Source organism: Dipteris shenzhenensis, chromosome 5, assembly GCF_047967505.1.
Source record: "Dipteris shenzhenensis isolate YYH24624 ecotype China chromosome 5, Dip_SZ_1.0, whole genome shotgun sequence".
Taxonomy (NCBI): Eukaryota; Viridiplantae; Streptophyta; class Polypodiopsida; order Gleicheniales; family Dipteridaceae; genus Dipteris; species Dipteris shenzhenensis.
The window spans coordinates 45,419,703-45,444,947 of NC_141600.1; positions in this window are offsets into that span (position 1 = coordinate 45,419,703).

Here is a 25,245-nt window from a genome sequence, read left to right on the forward strand (position 1 = left end):
GTTAACATGGCCAAGTTGTCCATCTTCTCCCACTGCTCATTAGTAATGTTGGAGGGCTTAACACCCTTCTCCTTTATAGGTTTGTACTGGTCCTTCTGCATCAACACATTGTAGCATTGTGTCCTCCATATGTCGTAGTTTTTAGCTCCTTCGAGCTTCTTTATCTGGAACAAGGATGACACGTCACTGCTAGAACTCATGGTAAAGAAAGAAGAGTTTGTTCCTCAATGGAACTGCCTGACTCCCTGTATAGGCGTGCAATTAAAGCACAAGTCACTCTAAATGAATCTCCCGCAGCGGAAGTGAAGTTGAAAGTGATCTTTCACTGTTTCAGTGGCACAAAACTAGCTTAAAGTCTTTCTCCCACTTGCTGCAGAAAAGGTACAGCAAGCTGTTCCTGTGATTTTCACTGGCGAAAGTGCGGTACAGCTGCGTCAAAATGCTCCAGAAAAATCCCAGAACAGTTTGAATAAAAAACAGCAGTACTTTTTGGCTCTCTGATGGTCAAAACTGGTCAAACCTGCTATGTGACAGTCCCGGATTGTTAAAAAAAAACAAGAAATCTCTGATTTTTGATGAAAATCCCTGATTTTAGACCTCCAAATGTTCCAGTAACTTCCCCCCCAACTGAATATACAGTCTAGAGGTGAAGTGGCTCAAAAGCCCTCTGAATGCGTGAAGATAATCAGATATTTGATCGTAAAACCTGATAAATTTGACTTTTGACTAAAAGCCCCAAATTTATTTTGCACTTTCAAGGCATAGATGCGCTCCACGAGACAAGAGAATTCATCCTGAGTACTCCCACTGGACAAATCGTCGGTCAAGCTACAAAAGCCCTAATTTGACAAAAGTCAAAGTTGGACAAAATTGAACAAATCTGCCCACTGCGTGAAGGTACTCTCCGCATAAAAAATATAGCAATACTTCAAATCACTGTAGCATCAAAAGCCCCATGTTGGGATGGCACATTCCGTGCATAAACACTGCAAATGTCCTCCATAGCTTATACAAGGCATGTGACTACAAATCCCTTGAATTGCATCCAACAAAGGCATACACTGCAAGTGTCAATCAACAGATCATGCAAATGCATACACTGCACTAATGGCTGTACTCGAATGATTTCATTGACGTACAATCACTGGCTAGGTGATAGACCTGTCTCGACACTGTTTGCGGCATAAGCTAAGCCTCAGTGCGAGTAAAAGCCCTGCCACAAGTAGAACCCCTGGCTCAAATGCCAATGGCAAAATGTGATAGAGTAATGTTGTCTCGTAGATAATGAAAAATTAAGAAATTCCCCTCCTCGATATATGATCCCAAGTAGGACCCAGTAGAAGATCCTCCACGTGTGATGACAAAAAAAGATCACCATCAAGAAGCAGGAAGACACGAAACACAATATGTGTACTTCCCTCGAGATATGAGAAAACGCAGAAATGCATGCCCCTAGGCACTCGATGCCCTTGCACCACCCATGCTTATACCTGTGCAATGATGTGTTTGAAAGCTCCCACGATGTCTGTCGTACACGTTTGCAATCTGTCGGCTGTTAGCTGTTGGTTGTTGCCGCCTCTTGGATGCATATGCGTGCTGCTGCTCGCTTTCCTGTCACATATGCGTGCTGTTGCTGTAAACAATGGCTGGTTGTCGGCTGTTAGCTACTGAATGCAGCGCTGAATGTCTGCTCCCTCACTATATTGGTGAAGCCGCCCATTGGCTGGCTAAGTGAGAGAGCTGCGAGCTGAATCTTTCGTGATGGAAAAGACGCTGCCCATTGGCTGGCTGAGAACAAGCGTGACCCGTGAGGATGGAGAGGATGGAGGGGATCGAGAGAGGAGTAGTAGAGCAGTGGCTCTGATACCAGTTGACGTAGAAGAGGGAGAGAGTAGGAGTTTGGGAGTGAGGAGAGGAGACACACCCACAGTAGACACCAATAGATGGGGATAAATAATGAGTGGTACCTCCCCAAGTACACACAGTAGTATATATATATCTTTGGATAAGGCTAGGACCACTAGGCACTAAGTACAATGCATACTTAGTGTACTAAGCAGTACTAGACTAAAAAGTGTTACATAGGGTGGCCAGTGCCTTTACCCCAACAACACTGTCAGCACAACCTTGAACTTGAAAGAAAAAGCTACCATCTAAAGTGAGTTAATGTAATTTAAGTGAGTTAATGTGAATTAAGTGGACTAAGTGGAGCTAATGTAATGTTAAGTGAGTTAATGTGAATTAAGTGGACTAAGTGGAGCTAATGTAATGTTACGTGAGTTAATGTGAATTAAGTGGACTAAGTGGAGCTACGTAATTTAAGTGCATAATGTGAAATCATGTAGCTTTTTTTTTAAAAAAAAAGAGAGAAAAGGAACTTCTACTAATGCTTAAAATCCAACCATACAAATTGGCAAAACCGGAAAGGTGCCGATCATGGCCAAAAACAAAAACAGGCTAAAAGAAAACCCACATGTTGCCAGAGATCCCATCTCACTACCCAAGGATTCTTTGTGACAAGGGCTAACAACCATAGTGGTGGACTATACATCCAGCGATTCCCTTGCAGCGTGAGATCATAAAATACACCTGCAAGCCAAGCCTTGGAGAAATGTGCCTGCCTATCATCCTCAATAGCTCGAGAACCTCGAATGTTGCACTCCCAAATGGATCACAATATGTAAATGATATCCTACCAAATGGCACCCAACATAGCTATTGGAGGAACATGGTGCTGGCCCATGACCCAACTGCAACGGGCCACCCAGATGTTCTAGGCTGTGATGCTGGCCACCATCTCCCAGACTGAGGGGGATGGTGAGAAGGGGGGGAGTAGCCAAGTGAAGCTCAATGTTGTGAATGCTCTGACCCTGTATCTGGTAAGCTAGTGAGACCATGTCTATGGAGAAGGCATGGCTCCCCTCTGTAAGCCAAGCTGCCATACCCCACATGAAATCTCTCTACGTGCTCTGGAGTCGACTCACAATCCAAAGCACTCCAAGCCATATTCTCTGAGCTGCTAGGCAGGCCCATAAGCAGTGAGGAATAGCTTCAATTTTACATCTGTGGCAATTTCCATCCACTTGCATCTGCTCAAGCCACGGGCCCACTGGGAGACCACTGTGTGCGAGCATCCAGAAGAAATAGGATATCTTCCATGGACGCAAGCTAGACCGGGCCCAAAATCCGGATCTAACCTCCTCAAGCACCTGTTGCACACTCTAGTCTCTCTCCTGCAAAGGGGTCCAGGCCATTGTGTCCATTTGGATGCAACGTCCTATCCATGTGGTGTATGAGAAGAAAGGCACCTCCTCCACTCTCTCTAAGAGACCTACTCTAACCAGCCATAACCACTCTCTGGGGTCCCAGTATATCTCATTGTTGAGAGGGCATCCTTATCATAACCATAGTCTCTAGTGGGGGGCATCTAGGTCTGTGATGCAAGAAGGGTCGATCGACCACTCCAAATGTCCCACTACTCTGACCCTATGCCAACCCACCTGGCCTAATACCCCATCCATCCCCTGATCCCTTGTGATCCAGGGCTGCAGTAATAGTCCGCTTGGTCCCACATCATAGGACTGTGCGCTCTTGGGGGTTGGTGGTTGCGGGTACAACTGAATCCTTAGAGGTACACATGTCCTAGAGAAATGCCCTAGCCAGTGTGCTGGAGTGAAAACCTGTAGTCCCTCCCTCCAAGAGTCCAAAATAGTTGCCGCTATCTCCAACATCCTCTAGTCAACCCCTCTCAGATGAGAAAGGACCTCCAATTGTGCCTATGTCTCTGCTAGGAGTCTAGACCATGTCTGCAGCGGGGAGCAAGCCAGGTAGCTGTTTCGTTGTGCTCAACCAATGTGTAGCCACTGCCCTAGAATCAAACCATCTAGGTCTATGACCTTAAAGTGCCAGATAAGTGACTGGCATGGAAAGTCCTCCATGTACTGGGGGCTAACTCAGATCAGACCTCCTGATATCCATTGCTAGACCTTCAAAAGGCTCCTCATCAAAGTTAAGCCGTTCCCTGTGAGAGGGGCCTCTAAAAATATCCACCTATGGGACGGTTGCCATTGACCACCTATGCGGGGGGTGTTCCTCAAGAGACCGTGTTGTAGGAGAAGTTTCTAGGGCTCCATGCCTGGAGTGAGACCCTTGACTATCAACTTGCCCAACAAGATTCTGCTCTGCATCTCTGGATCTATAATACCTCGGCCTCCCTGTGCTTGTAGTAGTATCATTGTCTTCCACACAACTTTAGCTCTGGTGTTGTGAGTGCCATCTCATCCTACCCAAAGGAAGTTATGTACCAAGTGTCTCTCCCATTCAACCCTTGTGAAAACACGTGCAAAAGGCTATATACTAGGTTGTGGACAACAAGACCTAGTTAGCCACCAAGACCCTGCCCTACCAGAGAGAGTTTGGTTGAGCTCTAGTAAAGAAGCTTTTGCCTCACGCTCTCAAGGAGTGGGGCTATCTTCTTCTCTACAGAGATGTCAATGCCCACATGGCATCCCAAGTACCTCACCGTCTGGCCACTCGGGATCCACTTGAAGCCTACCAATGCGCCCCACCAAAGAATCTCCCGAGACTCCCCAGTCACTGAAAGAAAACCGGCTGATTTGCCCTAGTTGATCCTTACCCCTAAGGTGGTGCAATAAAACTCAAGGGCCCCCCTGACCGCATGCAGGCTCTCCTCCAAACCCTCCACATACAAGGCTGTATCATTTGCAAACTCTGAGTCCAGAAGCTCCCCCTGCTGTCTGATTGGTAGCCTCATCACTCTAAGGCCAACCGTCTATGACATCAAGAAATAGCCCAACGTTTGCGCGACAAAGAGAAAGAGAAAGGGAGCCAATTTTGGTAGCCCTGTATCATGGAGCGGGTGAGTGGGAAGGCCTCCCCCATGAACCCACCAATCAACATCTGACTAGAAATTTCTGCATACAAAGTGGAGACCCCTCTGATCCACCTGTCTAAGAAGCCTAATTGTGTCCTCCAAGAAGGACCACTCTACCCGATCGTAGGCCTTCTCAAAATCCAGTAGCAGGATCATAAGGGGCTGTGCCTCCCCTCCCTGGCCCAATCCAACACCTCCCAAAAGATGAATATGTTGTCGAGGATGCTATGCTCCTAGATAAAACCTGTCTACGTGCCATGGATGATGTCGACTAGATGGGGTAGTAGACCTTCGCTAAGATTTTGTATGTGGTGTCTAGTAGAGTGATAGGTCTCCACTATCGAATGTCCAAGCAATCCCCTCCCTTCGAGATCAAACAAATCTAGCCTCTGCTCAGGGATGGTGGGAGTGCTTCTGAGTCAAAAATCACCTAAAGGGCCAGTTGAAGGGGGCTATGCACAAAGGGCCAAAAGCGGAAGGGGCTATGCCTCCTCCCTGGCCCAATCCAACGCCTCCCAAAAGGTGAAGATGTCAAGGATGCTACGCTCCTACACAAAACCTGTCTACATGCCATGGATGATGTCGACTAGATGGGGTCATAGTAGTTGCGAACTCAAGACTCAAGACCTTGGCTAAGATTTTGTAAGCCATGTCTAGTAGAGTGATCGGTCTCCAATGTCGAATGTCTGAGCGGTCCCCTCCCTTCGAGATCAAACAAATCTGGACAACATTTGTTTAGGGATGGTGGGAGTGCTCTTGAGTGAAAGATCTCTTGAAAGGCCAGCCGAAGGGGCTAGCTTGATGTTTATTAAGTGCATAATGTGGATTACTTTACTGAATGAAGTGGTATAAGTGGTATAAGTGAATGACCTCGTTTAAGTGATATAAAGTGAAGGAAGTGCTTTAAGTGGTATAAATGGATTAGGTGGACAAGCGTGGTATAAGCAGATTAAGTCCTTTTTTGTTCTATGAGGATGATTAAGCATTGCTTTATCTGATCAACAAGACTATTATTCAAGGACGTCTTGTACACTGGATGCTTCTTCTTCAAGAGTTCAAATTTAAGATTATTAATAAACCTAGGACAAGCCATGTAGGAGCTAGCTTTTTATCGAGACTTCCTGCACCCAAGGATACTCAAGGATTCATGACTTACTACTAAACTACAAGATTTTGAACTCTTTACAATTGACTATTGTGCACGTGAGTATGCCAAGTTGCCGGATTATCTATCTAAGGGTACATTTTTGGACACAATTTCTCATTAAAACAAGCACAAACAAATAGTTTCAAGTCGTGAAAATACACTGTGATTGTTGGATATTTCTATCATCAGTGTGCAGATGGAGTTCTTTGCAAATGGATTATGCCACATGAGTAAGAAATTTTGTTGTAAGAAGCTCACTTAGGTCCATCATGAGGACATTCCAATGTTGACTACCAAAAAGGCCTTGCATTTGGTGGAAAACCTTATTCAAAGATGCTCAAACTAAATGTATGCATTATGACATTTGTCAATGCATTGGATGATTATTGTCCAATCAATCAATGCCATTACATCCTACTTGTCTATGCATGAAGCCCAACAATGACTCATGTCTTTGAATCCTCTTCTCTCAAACGACTACTTATGGGAGCTCCACATGTGCAAATTGTTTGCTTGTAAACAATTTGAAGCGGTAAAAATTTAGCATATCCCTCGAGCTCAAAATTTAGTTGCTGATTTCTTGGCATGTGAAGCTTGTACTTCAATCACGCATGAAACGATTGGAAGCACCGCCCCAACAAATCTGCAAGCCATGAATGAGGGTGATCATTTGTAAGGAATGCAAAGGTTGTGGTCATCATGAAACTAAGTGTTGTGCATATTTGATACGAGTTTACCGACTTTGGAACATCATTAGAAATGTCCTTAAGGACATTGCTCAAAAGAAGGATGCCAAACTGCACACCCCTTTAAGAAATAGCATGGCGACTACAAGAATTGGAAGAAGCTGAAGGTGATGTGCAAGCTCTCCAACTGTTGACATTTGTCATGGCATTTTTGTTTGCCTTGATGAACAACCTCATGCAATGCCGTGTCTCTAATCCTCGCCTATAAAGATGGATGCAATATCATGCCTCGACCAATAAGGGTTGATCCCTTTAAGATTTTCTATGAGCTATTTTATGCTAAAGATTCTTCCTGTAAAACATTTCACAATACACCAGTCACACCCTACCCTGCCTATGTGTGCTTTGTGGATGTATCTTCCTTAAGGGGGTCACTCATCATATGTAACCCTATCACGTGAGTTCAACAGAAGGACATTTTTAATATCTAAATTTTACAAAAGTTAATTTACATGAGGGAGTATTTAAAACAATTTTTGGGAAAATTTTATAGATTTGTATAGAAAAAGGGTACATTTTATTAATGAAAATTTTACAGATAAGGGATTTTAGAAATAGGTCTTGAACGCATGTGATATAGAGGGTTTGTACATAGTGAACCCCCCGAGGTATCTTCACCTCATTTCCAATTCAAGCTACCTCTTTCCATTGTTTGCCAATAGATAAGCCTCATTTTGCCTCTCTCTTTTCCATTTCCCAAGCATGGCTGACATTCCTGTGTTCTGTGGTCGGGTTGAAGAAAATCCAAATGAGTATCTTGTGGCATTTCAAGCGCCGTTGTGTTTCTCTCAACTTTATTATTGAACTAATTGAGATTGTAGAGATTGGAACCAGTGCCAATCTCCACAAAATCTCATGGACTAGGGTGGCTCCTAGGGTCCAAGGAAATAGATGTGGGAGATTGGCACCAGTGCCATTCTGATAGAGAGTGACATTGTAATCCATGAGATTTTGTGGATAGTGGCATTGTGCCAATGTCCCAAATGTGTTTCCATCTACCTTGTTAGCATGGCACTTATTCCAATCTACTTGACACTGACATATACAAAGAAATAAGAGTGCCAAACTAATTGAATTGTTCAAAATGGCACAGTGCCATTCTCGACAAACTCTCATGATAGAGAATGGCATAGTGTCATCCTGATAGAGAGTGCCATCCTGAATGGCAATGGTGCCAATCTCCACAATCTCAATTGTTTTGTCAATATGATTCTATGTCTATGTCAGTGTCAAGGAGATTAGCAGCAATGTCATGCTAACAAGGAAGATGGAAATAGATGTGGAAACATTTATGCATTAATTGTATGAGATGTTAGCACTCCAAGGATAGCACTCTTTGTCAGGATGGCACTGTGCCATGGTCTAGTAGAGTGACCTTGAGCTTTGGTAATGGGATGCATAGGAATCATTTTACCTTGGACCCTAGGATCCATCCTAATCCATGAGAGTTTGTCGAGAATGGTGTTCAAAGACCAGTTTGTAGCACTTTACATGTTGTAACATCAGTGGCAAAATGGCATCCTACGATTCCTGAGTGGGCTTCTTCAAGCACCTCGATGTATTCGTGTTCACACACACATCTTCGTAGTATGCCATCTTTGCCCATGCAGATTGGCCTGCTATCATCTGATATGGAGCTATGTCCTTAATGAGTTTATGGGCTCTATCCTTCTTAAGGTCCTGGCCTAGGGGTAGCCCGTTGGCCAAGTAGTGGCTGCTTATTATTACTTAATAACTTTTATATTAAAACTAGCAGAGAAGGCATTAAACCTGAACCCTACATCATAAACTTTAAACAATTAATACCAAAACATCTTAACCACCGTAAATCCTAAACTTTAAACATTTAATCCCTAAATCCTAAACTCCTAAACACTAATTCATAAACCCTAAACCCAAAACTCTAAATCCTAAACCCTAAATCCTAAATCCTAAATCCTAAACCCTAAACCCAAAATCCTAACCGTAAAATACGACCAAAATTTAATGATTTTTTTTTATTTGTGGAACAGGTTGGATATATCCTCCAACCTGTTTCTCAAGCAATAGGTTGGGGTGATATATCCAACCTATTGCACAAATCAACCCATTTGGGAATGATATCAAGGAAGAAGAGAGAAGAATCAGGGAGATCATGAAGCATCTGCCTGATTCCTTGGGGAAAGGGAAAGAGAGGGGAAAGATGGAGAGAAGGGGAATGAGAGCATGAGGGGGAGAAGAGGAAAGTAAGGGAGTAGTGGCAATCACAAAAATCACAAGGAAGAGCAAGGAAACTCAATGCAAGAGAATAAGAAAAAAGAGAGCTTCTATTTCATTCCTTAAAAGTACACAATGAAGGCTAAAGTTTAACTTATGGCCTTCTATACATATTCATCTTTTGAAGGGAGGCAAAACCCTTGCACTCTTTTGTACCTCTCTTCTCTCCTTTTACAACTGCTCGGCCCATTGTGACTCCAAGGGAATTATCACCTACTATTCCTCACACTCTCTCCTACATTTACACTCCATTATTGTAATACAAGAATTGTTAACCAAATGGTGGTTAACATTCCCCAATTGCTACTCACAATCCATCTATGGATTGTGTCCAGTGCATAATATCAGACTTGAGATTGTTGTTCATTATGCAGTATCAATCGACTATCCTGTGGAAGAAAAATGTTTCGAATAGATCTTTGAAGGTCTATATGTGATGACCATGAAAATTTCTGAGACATACATATAGCCACATTACTTGATGGAATAAGGGTCCCTTGTTTAGACTAAACATGATTTCTACCTCTAGTCGCTGGTGGTGCTCTTGTGATGGTAAGTCCAAAGCTAGTAGGTCCCTTAGAAAATAAATAGAAGCCAAAAAAATGCATTGTGTCTACAGTGACTGCAGATGCAAATATCTTGTTGAACTCTTCCATCTGTGCAAGGAAGAGTCAACTTCTAGAAAATTGAAGCATGGAAAATTGTAGGTGATGTTTGGATCAACTTCCACTATAAGAAAACAATACAACGTCTGTGCTCAATAGATAACAGGATCTCGTACGCAAGAGAGAAAAGCAGATAGTATGGAGAATCAAAAATTTGATTACTATAAAACTGATACAATAGATGGTGCTGCCTCCCAGCCATGCGCTCCTATGTGAGAAGCTTCGATGGCATGTTGGAAACAGTAGAGGACGGAGGCTGGATGCTAAGGAATCAGGGTTTCTGCAGCCAGTGATGATGATGGGATTCATGGGCTTGCTCTTATATAGCCACTACTCGTAGTCGGTTAGACTCAATTGGGTGACCAACCCAGTCTGCCCAAAACAGCCGACTGGGGTCCCAAAATAGGCCACCAACTGGGGGTCGGTCCCGAAATAGGCCACCAACTAGGGGTTGGTTCTGAAATGGCCTGTCCCAAAATAGGCCACCGACCACATGATAGAACCGGTGTGCAAAATAGAGCAACTGGCCTACGGTCATCGTTCGGCCCACAACCATCCAGGATCATCTGGGGCTCCAAACGGGCCCCGCAACCTGAGAGTGGGCTACCCCAAGAAATGCTCCATCTACCCTTAGTGCGGTCAATCAAGGGATGCCTTCCTGCACTTGCATGTAGCCTAGTTGGCAGTGTGCCAACTCCGTCCGGCCATTAGGCCACACATGGCCCCCATCTGGTGTCCAACAAACCAGGACCTACTGGATAACTGATCTACTCAAATGCCTTCTCCTCATATGGGGGGGATTACAAGTAGAGTTAGTTGGTTCCCACATAGTTACACGAGAGTGGAGCATTGATATCTAACATCCACATCTTTTACAATTCTGGCCAACTCTAGTGTCAACATAGTGGCATAAATGTGGGGTCGATCCGCTTTTTGAGCCCTGTGCAACAATAGGTCATCCAAAATGTTGTATGCTTCAAAATGGGGATTCTCCATCGAGGATAAAGACCCACATCATTGGTTTTAATTTTGTAATCTGGTTGGGTGTAGCCTCCTTGAGTATGTCTAGCTTGTTCATGCCACCATTTTCAAATGTTGCATTGAATACTTCTCTCACCTTTATAATATCTTTTCATGATAGGTGAAAGATTGCAACGAAGAAAATCCAACAAGAAAAACCATTTTCCCAAGCTGGCCCACCATTACTGGCCAAAAACAAGGTGAAGTATAACTTCCGTGGGCCTGCTAGATAGCTTGGGCACATGATAGGATTCTGATTGCAATCTGGTAAGTGTGGACTTATCGAAATCAGGGGCACATGAATGCTGGAAGTTTGCTTTTCATATCCACCTGAACTCACATCTGCCACATCATCAACAAATAAGAATAAGGTTATGGCCTCATAGCAAGTATCATGGTCGGATGTGGCTGTGCAACCTCTTCCTATGGCTCTTCCTTGTATGGCCCTTTGAGGTCAGAGAATAGCATGGGCTTGAGAATATTGTACCATTGTCTGGTACACATGTTTGTGTGTCTTTCTCTATCGATAGGCTGCTAGTGCATCTCCCCTATTCCATGCTATGAAGTGGAGCACTATTTGCTAGTGCTTGTGCTTGGGTGAGTGCCAGTGAGGGTGGAGCTTGGGCATGTGTGTTGTGTTGGGGTGTGAGGGGGGAGGTTGAGGTGGCACGGCTAAAAAAAGATCAAAATATAAGTCCATATCAGCAACATGGTATTTAGTGGGTTAGACTATATGAGAATCATCAAAGTGGCTTATTCTAGTCTGAATAATATTCTGCAGGGCAAGTGCATAATATGAGTATAGAGGATAGTGATGCCGGTAGGTGGATACCTCTTGATTTCTGCCCTAAACATGAAATTAAAAATGTTTTCGGCATCATTGCAACCGTTCCTCTACATCCATTCTAGACTTTGCTAGAGCATTTCAAATTGCAGGGGAGGTCTTCTAGGGTGGTAGGTTTGACAAGTTCTATTAAGTTATTAGATTGTTGGTGGAGTCATGAAGCACTCTGCCCCACACCATAAAATTACAGACAATGGGGTGATAATAGATAGTCAATATATCCATATCTACTTCCAAGACTAAATTATCATGGAAGTATGCCAGAACTAGTAGGGGATGTGCTTGGATGGTGGAGTGGTAGAAGGCCTCATTGAGGTCATGTAGTGTTAGTGTATTTTCAAAATGGATATTATGATGGACCAGTGCAATGGTGAGTGTGTGCAAAAAGTATGTGTATGTGGTGGGTGTTGTGAAGTATAGGTGGAAGCAGAGGACGGTGCTTCCTTTCATGGATATGAGATTTAGGTCTCATGTGGGATGGGAAGATGCATGTGCCATTGTAGGTCTCCCTAAATATCATGAACTTGATGTGCTCGTTGCTAGGCAACTGCATGTAGTTGTGCATTGAGGGTGGCCTAGTAGCTCTAGTGCTTGTTTCCCTTCTACAACCTAGGCATGTTGTTATTGATACAGATTTGCATGTCGTTGCAATGCCTTGGAGTTTTCTTGCATGCTGTCCATGTGTGATCTCTACATGGCAAGAGCCTCTTGTGTTTATAGCAGATCCTATTTGAATTTATTTCCAATTTTTATTGCTTGTAGTTTGCTTGCTTTGACTACCACAGGCGATCGGATTTCTCCTTTTATAGGGCATCTATTGTTTGTCTGCTACTGCTAGAGCTGGCATACAACCTATACTATTTGTACATGGTGTCTCATAAAGGCCTCTTGGAACCGATCAAGGACATTTTGTGTGGTTGAAGCGAGAGTGGAGATTAGTTGCATGAAGGACATCTATTTGAGCTCCAGGTTTCTATCCCTTTGTATCAAGTTCTGATACCCTTCAGCCAAGGTGTACACTTTTGATGTTAAAAGTTCCATGGCTTCTTGATACAAGTTCAAAAGGAATGGGTGTTGGAGAGATGTTTGCCCTAGAGCTGCTGCTCGGTACTGAGTTGGTGATGGGGGTCGGAGGGTCCTGAGTTAAATCTGTTATATACTCATCTGACCAAATAGTCACTTTAGCCTATGTTCCCGTTCCCAACATTCCTATAATTGTGCCACCTTTTCTTACTCCTCCTTTTCTTGGAGCCTCTAGTTCTACTTGCTATCTCATAAGATCCTATTTTGTTTCTCTCCCTCCTCTCTTTTCCTTTGGTCTTCTGCCCCTTCTTGGAGCTTGCGAGTTGTTTCTTCTTCCTAGATCTTTTTGGACACCTATTCTTTGTGGGCCTTATGGGCTTTTTCCTCCTTCCTCTTCTTTGTAGAGATCGACATGGTAGACAATGGTAGATGGGGTTGAGAGTAAGTTGACATCTCTATCTGCATCACCATAGCCTAATGGAATGGGTTCATTGAAAGGCGATGGATAATGGGCATCAAGAACATGGGATTCTAGATCTTCTTCCCATGCTCATAGATGCTTCAGTCTAGTGGGTGGGCTTAATCTTATAGAGATGGAGTTGGACATTAGGGAGGACCATTTAGTTATACTCTCAATAGAAAAAATGAGTCCAGTTCGTGGGCACAAGCTTGTAGATATGGAGCATGGCATTAGGGAGGACCATTTAGTGATACTCTATCATCTGTACTTGTGCTAACATCATGGATGCTCGAGTGACCTCTATCAATTGTGGATTCTAGATCAAATTGATTGATACTCCTTGCTGATGGATCTTGCTATTGTAGGGGACCACCGATGCTAACTGTTTCTCCATGGCTCTCAATGCCTATAATGGCTGGTAGATCGGGGGAGGGTTGAATGCCCATTGGATTGTCTCTATTGTTAATTGGTAGAAGTGTATCTACCCATCCACGCATACCCTACTAGTTATGCTGGTTGCTTTATTGTAATTGGCCACAAACTCGACGGCATGTCAGATTATTTCTCGGGGGGGGTCACTATGTATAAACCCTCTATACCACGTGCGTTCAAGGACTATTTCTAAAATCCCTTATCTGTAAATTTTTTAATTAATAAAATATATCCCCTTTCTATACAAATCTATAAATTTTTCCCAAAACTATTTTAAATAGTCCCTTATGTATATTTATTTCTGTAAATTTTAGAAATAAAAAATATCCTTCTATTGAACTCACGTGATAGGGTTACATATGATGAGTGACCCCCCCGAGGATTATTTGCCACTATTTGTAGTCTAGTTGATCTCAGATAGGGTAGCACCTGAGGGTCTTGGAGTCCCATGTATATTGCTGTTATGATAGGAGAGCTTATAGTTTTTTGTGTTTCAACGAAATTGAGAGTGCAGTACTTCGCCTTATGGTTGCTTGATTCATTCATGTCTGAGAGGTGACAACTTTGTTAGTTGTACTCCATGCTCTGACAAGTTTTGGACCTTTGTTGTGTCTTGAATCTTGCATTTACGAAGTGGAAGTATGGTTGATTGTTGTGCAGAGGACTCTCCCTCCTATTCCATTTGCCCGGGTTATGGTAGTGAGATTGTATGAGCGGAGAAAGGGGTCACAGGGCCTTCAAACCTTGGTGATTGGTTTAAAAATGGACACATGGAAGATAGGCTTTTGACCTAGGATAGTAGTAGGGGAAAAGGATGCACTTGCAATCCTCCTTAAAAGCATGCGTATACAGTGCACTGACAACCATTTTGAAGAATTTTCCAGATCCAAAGTTTGAGGAATGTGTATCCAAAGAGAGTTGAAGGAATTGACATCAACATCGACGTCAACATCTACATCAACACACAACAGCTATAATGAAGAACAAGCATTGTTCAGTAAAACATCAACGAAGTGCTACCATTGCAGAAGAATGGGTCACTATCAAAGTGATTGTAGACTTAAGAATAGACCAAAGTGTCACCATTACAAGAAGCTGGAACACAAGGAAGAAGATTGCAGATTGAAGAACCCTAGCAGGTCAACTACATGGAGTCATCATCAAGCCATGAGAAGAATAACAAGAACAACATGTATTAAGGAGCAAAATGCTTTCCACATTTAGCCTATATTCTTGTAATCACCTGAGAGTAGCCATAAAAGCACCCAGGCCTAGGAGGATTTGATGTTGTAACTCACATCTGACCACCTTGTAGTAGCCAAAGGATCATGGCACCAAGGAGAGGTGTTGAGAGTTGTGGTGCCATGAGCACATGTAGAGCAAAGGTATGAGTAAAGGGCAAGCTGCTACATGGCATGGAGGAGATATCCCACATGTGAGCATGCATATGGATGTAAGTACCCACTCCTATAAAAGGGAGGTTAATTTGAAGTAATATAAATCAAGCACTTTGCACTATCTCATGATTCTCTTTATGAGTCCAAGCTAATCTATCTTGGAACCTAATTGACTTGAGTTATAGATCATGATCACTCTTAGGAATCATCCACCTTAGATTAGTGTTATCATTAGAGTAGATTAGGGTCCATAGGAGAGCTCGGTCCATGTGCTTTAAAAAATGTTGCCTTCATAAGAATTGATGCTAAATCTACTTGTAGAGAAGGGTACTTTGAGACCCATCAAGCTTTGATCTTTGCCGTAAGTGCGCCGTAAGTGCAGTAGGTTCTTGTGCTACTACAACCATTTTAGGGATGGGTACTTGTGTAATTGCCACAGCTCGAACTGCTAATTTCTGTAGCATAATAATTTGGGGATGCAAGGGTGTGTCCTGTCGTTTTACCTTCACTATTTCAACCCTTAAGGTCCCAATCATAGGTTCTTGTGTTGCTACCTCTCTTTACGATGTAGGTTCTTGTGTAACTATTGGCATCTAGGCCATAGATGATGTAGGATATTTTCTGGTACTGCCTAAAAAAGCATGTGCCTTGGGCACCCATATGAAGCTATTTCCTTAATAGAATCCTTTAACTTCCAATAATCACTTTGGTATCCACCTGGAGTAGCGCTTTTGATGACCCTTTGTTTGTTGGGGTCTGTGTGCATTGTTTTCCCTTGGGTGTGCAGCTTTATCTTTTGTGGATGCAATGGGAGAGTGGGCAAACTGAATTTTACTTTGGATATCTCTTAGCAGAACATGGGAAGAGGAACCTATGTTTGAGTCCTTGGGGAGCTAGTGTGAATACTTGCCTTGGTGTGTGCTTGTTGATGCAGCTGGGGTTGGACCATCATCCTTCTTTGGTGTTGCTTTTGTGAAGACATCTTGTGGAACCATGGGGTTCATCGACTTCTTGCTGGCCTTTCTTAATACAGAGTATGTTGTAATGGATGTCTTATCATCGATCAAGAGCACCGATATGCAACCATCATTAGTTAGGGTAGCCATTCATTCTTGTCATTCAATCTAGCAGTTGACTGTCCAACACCATGTCCTCCCTATAATCACCTGCTGCTAATCCATGGCACTTGCGAGCTTAACATAAAATTGACTTGCCACGCAATGGTTGTTAATAACTGAAAAAGGCATTTCAGTTAACCAACATTGGAGAAAAAATTTCCATTTATGGTATGAACCATAAGAGGTGTTGGCTCCATGGTTACCTTGAAGGTTAGGAGCTTAGTGCACATATCATAGGATAACAAGTTGTGGCTAGCACCCAAATCAATGAATTGCACTTCATAATCTTGCATCCAAGAACATATCTCCATAAAATAATCTAGCTAGTATAGCTAGTATATTACCATGGAGACACATAGTGTCTTCCTTGATCTTCAGATCTATGCTCATCGAAATCACTGCTCAAGTGAAGCACATAACCTTTCGCCATTACATGCATTCTAGGCAAAGCCAAGGCAAGGAACCTATGAAGAGTATCCATCACATGAGCATCAATATGCATAACATATGCATCATAACAAGTATAAGCAGGAGCCAACATACTGCAACTCATACCTTTGCATAGGAATATCACTTCATTGGACTTGAGTACAGTAGAGAGGCTAGATAGTCATTTTAAAACTAAATCAATCCTACGTCCCCGAGATTGTACCATAGTGGAGATCTTAAGATGATGTAAAGTTGCAAGAGAGAGGTTTATCTTGCCAGAAATATTGAACCCGTGAGTCCCCATGACGGATGGAGCTACCATTCAATGTTTTTAGTTAGTGACAATGGTGTTGCATATGAACGAACATTTAAACTTTTCCACTTCTAAGGCGTGCAGTGTCGTGTACAAAACAATACAATGGGTGCCAAATTACCATCGCAAACACATCCAATGATGAGAACAAATGAAATTAGTCTTGCAATGTGCAACAACATGTGATCAACATCAGAAGCCACAGAGATGTGCATATGTCAGATTTTGGGTATTGAGGCAGTTGTGGCCATGATTTCATGAGTGACAGGTATAAGATGTGTATCAAAGCATGGGCATGATTTGACAAGAAACATATATTGAAACTTTAAAGGGCCCGATGTTCAATATTGCAACACAATGGCAACTTTTAAGTCCTTAATGATTTGTACCACCGATGAAAACTCATGGTCAATTTATTGCCAATTTGCGAGCAAAATTGAAATGAGAAGCTTGTTGACTGAATATTGGTTACATCATTCAGTAAGGTTGAATGCTTGGCAAATGTTTGAATGAAGATCTACCATTTCTATTAAATATTTAGAAGGACGCCATTTGAAGAGCCATAGATTGCAAGTTGTCCAGGCGAAAGTTCTTGGTGCACCCGCTCATAAAGGCTCTGAGTTGACCGAGTTGCTTATGGCTGATCCTTCAAATATCTTGTTCCATTTTAGCCAACCCTTTCCAAAGTAGGGGTAACATGTGTGGATTCTCATTGACACTATCGATGAACTAGAGGAACCTACTATGGCGATTCTCAAGAGCAATTGGGATAGATAGAAACTCTTATGCATACAAGAAAAAGGAAGAAGAGGGAAGAAACTATTGGATGTTAACGCAAAGAGGACTTCCTCTCCTTACCCATTTGTGCTGGGTAGTTTGTGAATAGCATTGATTCTCCCCTCCACCTCTAGGACTTTTGTATCACTCTACTATTTATCTATAGTATGTTCTCCATCACATCAAGAAAGTCTTGCAAGTATTTCATATCGCTCTACCACACGTGTGGTATTAAAACATTTTGAATGTTATCCTAGAGGCATTTTTAAATGGGCTGGTAGCAAAATGTTACTAGGAGCAGCTATAGGTGGTTAGCATCTAGAAGTCCATATACACAGGGTGAAAGATTGGAACACCGCACGGTACTTTAATCTACCGTGCAATGTCATGTATACCTTGTGGTGTGCGTATTTACTATATGGTGATTAGGGATTATACCACATGATATTTAGTTACATGCATAGTGTATGTTAGATACATAAAGTGCACAATACATTCAAACTTGCTCACATTATCGAGATTCCTATTATTTCGTGGAGTCTCAAGGAAAACATGAAGCATAAAAAATAAGGATAAGCAAAGGTACAAATAATTTTGTAAGTTTTGCTGACTCTTCTAAAAATTATTCTGGTGCCAGTGGTGGGCTTGTGTTTTCCACTTCTACGGCGTGCAGTGTCTTCTACAAAACAATCAAATGGGTGCAAAATTACAATTGCAAACACATCCACTCATGAGAACAAATGCAATTAGTCTTGCAATGTGCAACGACATGTAATCCGCATCAAAAAACACTCAGATGTGCAAATGTCAGATTTTGTGTATTGAGGCAGGTGTGGCCATGATTTGACAAGCAATAGGTATAGGTTATGTATCAAAGGGGGGCCATGATTTGACCAGCAACATATATTAAAATTCTAAAGGGGTCGATGTTCAATATTGCAACACCATGGCAACTTTCAAGTCCTGAATGATTTGTACCTCTGATAAAAACTCATGGTCGATTTATTGCCAATTCGCCAACAAGTTTGAAATGAGAAGCTAGGAGATCGAATATTGGTTATTTCATTCAGTAAGGTCGAATGCTCTACATATGTTTGAATGATGATCTACCATTTCTCTTAAATCTTTAAAAGGAGGTCATTTTGAAGAGCCATAGATGCCAACTTGTCCTAGATAAATTTCCTGGTGCGCCCAGCCAATTGCTTATGGATGATCCTTCAAATCTCTCATGCCATTTTAGAACCAACCCTTTCCCATAGAGGGGGAAGGTGTGTGGAATCTCATTGACACTATAGATGAATTGGAGGAACTGCCGGCCATGCACTACAAGGCACATGCCGTTTTCTGACTTAAATATTGACCTTTTTTACACAAAAGTTTTTTTTTGATGGGCACAAAGGTTGTTATTTACGTCACTATTAACGTCAAAAAACACGCGTCGCTATACAAGCATCAGTATATAATGACACCGATAAAGGTCGATATATATCGACACTGGTAAAGAGTTGGTATATACCGATCCTTAACACAACTTTAAAAAACAATTAGTGGGGCAAAACTGGGCTTGCTGTGGCCCCATTTTGCCCCACTAATGTTTAGTTTTTTGCATTACAAAAGAATGTTTATAGGCAAATAGGCGAGATAAATTCTCAAGCCTTGCGGCTCCACGTCTTATCCCCTTGTGAGGGAAGTCATGGACCCATTGCAATGCAAGCAACAACTCCAAAAGTCTTATGGACAAATGTGTGAAACTTCCTATGACCTCTCTTAGAGATATACTGGACCCTCTTACTCCATAAGCGGCAACTTGAAAGCCATCTCGCTATTTCCAAGAAAAACTATTAAAATGGGAGGTCGTACTGAGTTTTAGGAGGGCTGATAGAAGTGAACTATTAAAATGCATTGACAAACTATTAAGCAATTCCTAACTGACCGCGTGTTGTGTCTCATGTCCATATCTATACTGGTTCATTTTTTTCTTTAAAATTTTTATAAAATGGTAGGATTCAAGTTCAATATTGGGTTCGTACTTATGTGATCCAACGATGGAAAGGTTGCTTGTCGCAAGTCTAGTTTCCGGGGATTAGTCTTAGGTGACTTTTTCTATTCATTAATTGGTCCTCATTTGAGGACTAGGATTAATTTCCCACCGACCTTGAACGGATAATCTATTGATGTTACTACCACTACTGCTACTATTGGTGCACCTACTACTGTTGCTATTGATGTTACTGATACTACTGCTATGTCGGTTTCCATGCCCTCCCTTTGCTGCATGGGACTCCTCCCATGCCCTCCCTTCACTGCATGGCACTCCTCCCATGCCCTCCCAATCCTGCTTTGTGTTTTTCCCATGCCCTTCCTTCACTGCATGGCACTTCTCTCTTTCTCCTCGACACTGGAATCATGCTCAAAACGTTTTTCGCAATCCACGCCAATTCTCCCTCAGGCTCTGATCTCACAGGCAGTCTCCCGGGTTCCACGTCTTATCCCCTCGTGAGAGAAGTCATATATATATATATATAGATATATCGTGTGCAAAATTTTTGCGACATGGAGCAGCTTCTTGACGATATCCTTCTTCAGGTCTTCTCCAGAGTGTCGCTCCTTCAAGCTGTTCATTTCAAGTAGTTGTCTAGACATTGCAGAAGGATTATCTCATCACTTGATTTCTCACATGCCGCTGCTTTCGACAAGGACTACACCGTTAGGCTGGTTGCATTGTGGAAACCCTCTACCAAAGCGTAGGAGAGAAGGCCTTGATTAAGGCACCCCTGGCTGACTGGGGCTTAGCAACATTGGAGGGGAAGCGTATGGTTCTTGATGCATCAGAAGCTAGATTACTTTGCATACGGTTGGATATTTGTTTCAAGCGCTAGAGGTTGCAATTTTTTGTGTGGAACCCTCTGAGCGGATGGTGGTAGAAGGTACATCCCGTGAAAGGCTTTCACAAACAAAGCACATGGTTGGCAGTCAAATTGGTTGTCCAAAATTACCTCTCTGGCGAGAGCAGGAGGTTCAAGCTGGTGACACATTCTGTTCATGCCCAGGGGCCAGGACGTCATGCGTCCATTTTCCATGTTTACGATCTGCTGACTAGGGAGTGGAGCTCTCACGGCCACTAGAACCAATTACTGTGCCCTCGTTGTTGGCACCTGCAGCTAGACCAACAAAACAATCAAATGACGTTGTACTTCCTGACAATCTAGTCCATCGATGAGATGGAACTTTTCCTCTTCAATTTTGATTTCACGTCAAGCAATGTCACAGCTGTCCGCGGCCACCCGTGGAAATTTGTGAGCTTATTCACATCCTCTTATCCCCTAGGAGTAATGGTCACCAATGATTCCCAAGGTTTAGCGGAGTTGAATTGGGGTGTAGACATTGTAGAGACGTGGCAGATACAAGAAGAAGCTAAAGATTTAAGAGAAATGGTAGATCATCATTCAAACATATGCAGAACATTCGACCTTATGAATGAAGTAACCAATATTCAAACTCCTAGCTTCTCATTTTAAACTTGTTGGCGAATTGCCAATAAATCGACCATGAGTTTTTCAGTGTTACAAATCATTCAAGACTTGAAAGTTACCATGGTGTTGCAAGATTGAACATCGGCCCCTTTAGAATTTCAATATATGTTGCTAGTCAAATCATGGTCTCACTTTGATACATAACCTATACCTATTGCTTTGTCAAATCATGGCCGCACCTACCTAAATACACAAAATCTGACATTTGAACATCCCAAATGAAGAGACAAGATGAGAATTATGCATAGGAGCAAAGCCATGGTTTATTGAGATGGAGGCGCACGGTGTGGCAATCGATTGGGCTGCTGTGGTGCCTACTCACTCGATATAAGTCTACTCCAACTTGTAATCTCACTTTTTAAATTGTTTTATTCTTTAAGTTCGAATGTAAATTCAAATTAATATGGTTTCACTCTTAGGGTGCAAGCTCGAACATCCCATCAATAGAGCCGAGCGGTGATGACGAGGAGGCAGGTCTCAAGGGATTTGGCTTAGACAGCTTCGACAAGGGCCAGCGATCAGGCGGACATCACGAGGGCCAGGGCGATGATGACAACGATAACGGTGACTCCTACAATTTAGATGAGTAGTAGTAGTAGTAGTAGTTTGTATATACTTCGGCATGTATATGATTTTGTCTGTCGGCTCATTTGAGCAATTTTGAATCACCCTTTTCAAAAGGGAAATTTTGTAACAAATAAGGTTGTATATACTTTGGCATGTATATGCTTTTGTCTATCGGCTCGTTTGAGGAATTTTATATCACCCTTTTCACAAGGAAAATTGTGCATCAATAGATTGTCGATGGGGAATTAGCTGGACTCCGATAAAGACCAATTACTGAATAGAAAAAGCTGCCTAAGACTAATCCCCAAAAATGAGACTTGTGGCAAGCAACCTTTCCATCGTGGAGCATGTAACTACTAACTCAAAATCAAACTTGACTCCTACCCTTTTATCAAATTTTCAAAGGAAAAAATGAACGAGTACAGATATGGACATGAGACATGACATAGGGTAAGTTAGGACTTGATCCTCCCTACAAATGTCAGGGGTAGTGATTTATTACTTACTTGGTGATGTCGATATTATTTGTGCCTTTTGGTATTTGATGCCCATCAAATACATGAATACGGTGATGCTCACAAGAGCTCATAAGAGAATGGATACGATACGTGCATAATACCTGAATATCAATAGACATAATCGTATTCCTCGATTTCTCCATATTGGCTGTAAATCCCACATCTCTGTGATGACGATGCCCATGTTAACTTGTGCTCACAAATAGAAAAGGACCAAAGAACATGAGGGTGCTAAAATTTAAATTTGGCAAAGGACTTGCAAAACCTAGCTTTTATCGATACTTTAGATATAAATTAGTAAGTGTAGCATAGAGTCAGAGCCAAAACTTGGAGGATACATTTTATTGTTGAATTTTGGAGCTATTGTTGTGGATGCCCAATTTCCAGGTTGTTATTGAATCCCCATTTACATCCAACAATGACATTGGGAGATAAAGAAGAGTAAAGACCCCATTGTCATTAGGGCATCTGGTCCTCCTTCTTATGAAATTACTGTGTATCAAATATTAAGTTAGATAAGCCATTACATCATACAAGAAGAACAATATATTTCAACGTAACAAGCTAGGGACATAAACACCCTCTTGACTACAGACCGCCGGCCATCCAATGCTACACTTGAAGGTCTGCACCATGAAAATGAGTGTCCCTATAAGGCATTTGCTAATCAGACCATAGCCTTCTATAAATGCTTGGGACTTCAAACACCTCCTTATACTCTAGTTGTGGGGTGGGCCATCCTCACAAGGATTGTCCCATGTGGAAAACTACTAGGTAGGCTCCTAATCCTAAAGCCATCATTAACATACTCAATATAAAGAGAGGAGGTGTCCTCAGTATCATTGAATGTGATCGCAAGGTCCCAAGAGAAGGCCATGAGTAAGGAGCTCCAAAACAGGCTAATAGGGAAAGAGAAACCACCTCTCAAGCTAATGGGGAAAGGCCGCACAAGTGCAGTAGGACAGGGCTGAGATTGAGTCATCATCTAGAGCGGCATGGATGAAGAGATTGCAAGTACGGTCTCCACCTTGAAATCATCATCCCTACCCAATCGATCATAGCTCTTATTGCACCATGGTCTAAGGATAAGGGTAGGAGAAATGGAGTACAGCCACATAGATGGGATGCAAGTGCAGCGGGCCAAAATGAATACCCCAATCTAGCCACTGAGAAACAACGCCTTCAAGAGACACATTAGTTAATCCAAGAATGTCAAGAAATATTTGAGTAGTGGCTCAAGAGTATCAAAAGCATGGACACCAACCACCCCAACCATCAGACCCCCAAAAGACTTCTAAAGCCCCTTCCTACTCTCGATAAGGTGGATGAGATAGTCATGTATAGCACATCGTCGAGGGGATTTCTTCTACATTATAAGATGCTTGATAAAGACCTACTTGGCATCATGCTATAGACAAGGACCATGTGTCCTTCTATGGGTTTGAAGAACCATATGCAGAAGGTCGAGAACCAATTGGCCCACCTTGGGATGTGGCCGTGGGACTTGCCGCATTCTTCTCCACAAAGGTGAAAATTCCCATAGCATCCCCATTAAGAGGGAACCCCATTTTTTGTAGAGACCTCTCTAATTGGATGAATAGACAAATGGGCAGCTCAGAAGAAGTAGCCACCTAGGTAGTCGAAGCCCCCATGAAAGGGCCTAATTTACGAGAGTGACGACACAAATACCTTGATTGGACCAATCTTCTGGAAAAATAAGAAGGCCACATAAATATTGGATGGCAGGGTAGGTGTCAACATTGTTAGAAGAAGTGGTAGGAAAAATGGGGAAAGCTTGAAATGGAAAACACCAACCTAATCATCGTAAAACTAGCCGATGGTGTGACAACTCAGCCAATGGGAGCCATGAAGAATATAAAGGTCAAGACCTTTGGCCTTGAAACCAAAAATGGGGCCTCTTTCACACAAATTCACCACTTGATTGAATTGGAGAAGAAGAACCATGATAGCACAAGCAGACTAGGTACAATCTCCCTCCCTAGATGAGTGACTCACCCTTCCTCATTTGGAATATTTATTATATTTTAGCGCAAGGAGCCAAAATTATCCCTGTCTTCCAAAATAAAGGATTTTCTTGACATAGCCTCTTGGGCCCCAATTTACTCATGTCCTCTTCAAATTATATCACTCAAACTTTGAAATATTAAAGAAATACAAAACTGGCTCATGGCCATAAAAGATGAGCGGTCTCACACTTTGATCGGTACCCCCACACTAGCTCCAATCCTTGCCATGAGTTCTATCACCTTTTCTCAGTAATCACTCAAACAAGCCGACAGACAAAATCATCTAAATTGTAGGAGTCACCGTTATCATTGTCATCATCTCCCTGGCCCTCGTGACCTCCATTTGATCCCTGGCCCTTGTCGGAGCCATCTAAGCCAAATCCCTCGAGACCTGCCTCCTTGTCATCATTGCTTGCCTATGCTGATGGGACGTTCAAGCTTGCACCCTAAGAGTGAAACCATATTAATTTGAAATTACATTGGAACTTAAAGAATAAAGTAGTTTAAAAAGTGAGATTACAAGTTGGAGTAGACTTATACCGAGCGAGCACCACAAACCAATTGATTGCCACTCTCTGCGCCTCATTCTCAATAAACCATGGCTTCGCTCCTATGCAGAATTCTCATCTTGTCTCTATGTTTGGGATGTGTAAATGTCAGATTTTGTGTATTAAGGAAGGTGCGGCCATGATTTGACAAGCAATAGGTATAGGTTATGTATCAAAGTGGGGCCATGATTTGACCAACAACATATATTGAAATTCTAAAGGGCCGACGTTCAATCTTGCAACACCATGGCAACTTTCAAGTCTTGAATGATTTGTATCACCAATAAAAACTCATGGTATATTTATTGCTAATTCGTCCTAACAAGTTTGAAATGAGAAGCTAGGAGATCGAATATTGGTTACTTCATTCCTAAGGTCAAATGCTCTGCATATGTTTGAATTATGATCTACCATTTCTCTTAAATCTTTAGAAGGATGTCATTTTGAAGATCCATAGATGCCAACTTGTCCAGGATAAATTTCTTGGTGCACTCGCTTAGAGATTGCTTATGGATGATCCTTTAAATCTCT